Source organism: Schistocerca gregaria, unplaced genomic scaffold (genome assembly GCF_023897955.1).
Source record: "Schistocerca gregaria isolate iqSchGreg1 unplaced genomic scaffold, iqSchGreg1.2 ptg000726l, whole genome shotgun sequence".
Taxonomy (NCBI): domain Eukaryota; kingdom Metazoa; phylum Arthropoda; class Insecta; order Orthoptera; family Acrididae; genus Schistocerca; species Schistocerca gregaria.
In genome coordinates, this window is record NW_026062103.1 from 426,643 (window position 1) to 429,937 (window position 3,295).

At 41.9% G+C, this 3,295-nt stretch overlaps 1 non-coding gene across 1 annotated transcript; it reads left to right on the forward strand.

Annotated features, from left to right (window-relative positions):
- The first annotated feature begins 398 nt into the window (after window positions 1-398).
- Window positions 399-473, forward strand: Trnat-ugu (transfer RNA threonine (anticodon UGU)). Its single transcript has one exon. It is a non-coding gene; the product is annotated as a tRNA-Thr (tRNA).
- Window positions 474-3,295: the final 2,822 nt, after the last annotated feature.

A 3,295-nucleotide genomic window follows, 5' to 3' on the forward strand; every position in this document is an offset into this window, starting at 1 on the left:
CATCACACACATCCATGCTCGAGGCAGGATTTGAACCTGCGACCGTAGCGGTCGCGTGGCTCCCGACTGAAGTGCCTACAACCGCTCGGCCACATCGGCCGGTCTATCATGTATTCTAGAAGAGCTGCACGGTCGTCAGTGGCGCCTGTTCTTTCTAGAACAGTTACTATCTTCATATCTATGGTTAAACGTCACCCAGCCATTGACCTTCGTCTGTGCGAATGCGCACAGGTTGCCGGAACTCTTACGGGAATCGTCACCTTAGTGTGAGCCAGTAATGAGTGGATGGACAAATACCTATTAAGTACATTACGTAATCGGATTGTGGGCGGTTCGGGGTGTGAGTCTCACGGGAAGCGTGCGAGGGATAAATTCCTGCAGTCGTGCTGTTCATTTGTGCCCTCGATAGCTCAGATGGACTGAGCGTCTGCCTTGTAAGCAGGAGATCCTGGGTTCGAGTCCCAGTAGCGGCACACTTTTCAGCTGTCCCCATCGAAGTATATCAACAACACCTGTCGGCAGCTGAGGGTTTCAATTAATTATCAGTTGTGTAGGTGATTCGATGAACCCTTTGCCAGGCACTTAAATGTGTTTTGCAGGGTATCCATATAGATGTAGATGATAACTCGTCCCGTGTCGCACTTGCTCAAAAGGATTCATACTGCAGAATGCATGCAAACATACTCACCGAAAATACGGACGAATATCAAGTGCAGGCTGCCGAGTGCTGCATATCCAGCTTAGACAGATCGGCTTTTCCTGCCAAGAAGAACAGGAAGTTGCTGTCTAGAAACAATCAGAGGTAGAGGAAGGGCTGATAAATACTCCTTGAATTGCAGACTAAACGTAAATAACGAAAATACATTTTTGGTAAAAATTGGTCAAAACATAATCGTTTGCCCTCCGTATTGGATTAGCTGTTTTGAATATTGAAAATCTGACTTCAGATTCGTTTTCAGCGACATTAAGAATATATGTGTAACACTCAGTTCATGCAAATCGAAGTAATAATATAACTAAATGTTTTCCCTAAACTTTGAACACTTTTTTTTTCGAGTAACGATTTTCTCAGAACGGCATGCAGCATAAATTAAAAGTGGTTCGATCTCTTAACTTCTACCTCTGACCCCTAAAAGTAAACACTTTTCTTAGGAACTTATAGCTATAATATGACATTTGTTAATATTAACTAATTTTTGTGTAGGCATAAGGAGTGAAACAAACCCCTCAAAATCGAACTCAAAGTTCGAATTAGCACTGTATCGTTAAATTTAAGGTTGTTTCATTGCGGTTAGGTATGCGCTCCCATTAATTTTATGTATTATCGACTGATGTTATCCATTTTCAAGTTCAGAGAAATAATGTAGTATCAACTGATGTTACCCATTTTTGAATTCAGGTAACATCTGAGGTGCCACACTGCACGCACTCTGCGTACTCCAGTCTCGCAAGCCCTTGATCAAATCATAATTACGGGCGCCATTTTTTATTGAAAATCTAAAATTAAGCTCATAGTATTGTCACTCGTAATTCCCAAACAGATCGTTCGAATGTATTTTCATTGTCTCAAAAAAAATTTCAAATTTACCCTTTTTTGCTCATTTGTATGAGAACCTGGCCGTAACGCCGGAATATAGTCACGAGATTTTTTTTCAGAGACGCTGTACGTTCGCGAGAAGACTTTCGTTCTGCGCGTGTCGAAGGACATTCCTCAGATATTACTGTGTGTGTGCTACTCAGTCGTGCCATTTAAGTGTACATCTTTGCATAGTTTTCCTTTCACGATGTAAACAGTGTTCCGCTCAGTTGCTAACTGGCCAGTGAGTGGTTCCGAAGGTGTCGGATGTGCGGTGCGTTCGGTCTGCTAGGACAACAGCAGACTGGCGTGGTGCGATGGCAGAAGCAGACACTGAGGGAGCTAGCTGCTGGGACGCAAGCGAACAATTTATGCCAAGTAAGACGAAGAGGACTATTCTAAAATTACGAGCCGTCTAAAAAGTGTTTACCATTGGTAAATCTTGCTGTTGAGTCTGACAAAACTGACAGTTTTTCCTAGAGATACAGGAAATCCCCCCACCCCCACTCAATGAATATTTGGTTGTGATGACAGGCCGATTGGTAGTGTAGCCCGAGATCTAAGTTAGGTTGGAAGGTGGTAATTTGATTGAGAGTTGTTTACGCCAACGATTATGAATGCCGACTAAACGTTGTGCGAGCAGATTGCCCTGTAGCGTAGCCTAGTGTTTCCGTCCGCGCCACATTTAACACACTTTCTCTAACTGTGTACAAAAGTCTCACAACAGCCACGATAACTACGTTTCTGGTGGGGGGAGGGTAGAGTCCACTATGTAACTTTCATGGCAAATTTTAGTAACCGCATAAACTAACCGAAATAGAAGCGTCATTTTAACTATATTTCCTTTTGTGGGAAAATAATGGTTCTCCTCTTTTGGCAGCAACTGTAATATGTAGGCGACTTATTAGTTTTTTTTAAACTCTGAATCATGATCTCAATAGACGCAGTGCTTTTTTTACGTTACTTGATTTGTGGTCTATAGTAAACAATGCAACGAATTGGTAAATTCTTTGAAGTTTGACGTGTGTTACATAGACGACGTCTGCAATGTTCGTAAGGCCAAGTTTGCATATATTCGGTGTCTGTTTTTTTGGCCATGTACTGTATAATTAAGGGGAGGAGGATTATGTTCAAGGAGCAGTGCATTAGCAGTCTATGGAGAAATTGAGAATTTGGATCTAACGAACGGCATGCTCGGGCAGTTCGTGATATTCTGTTGACCACTGTGTAATTCGGACACAGTGATCATTGCCTCTCCCTAGTAACCAGGGGACTCGGGTGCTAATCCTGGTCTGGCACAAATTTTCAACAGTGCCCATTGACTAAAGTCTGTGCCCATTGTCAGCTAATATCATTGTTTCGGTGTTAAATAGTATTTTGTTCGCGATACGTGGTTTAGCTTTTTCATGGATAACAGCTTTGAAAAGCGTACAGGTTATATTGATATTCGCTCGTCGTTAGTCCAAGGCAACTATAGCGATTTATAAACACAGTTGTACTTCGTATTAAGCCCACATACGTAATTGTGTCCTGTGTTTCTTTACCAAGAACTACTCCGTAAGTAATTCCCCTGTAGTGGTATTTTGTTATAGTATTTTGTTTAAATATTTATAGACTGCAGGCTTGGATGAAATATGAAACACATGTCCGAAGTTCCTGTTGATATTGCAGATACTGTTTCATCCGTACTAGGGGCCAAAACATTTCATCAAATACAGA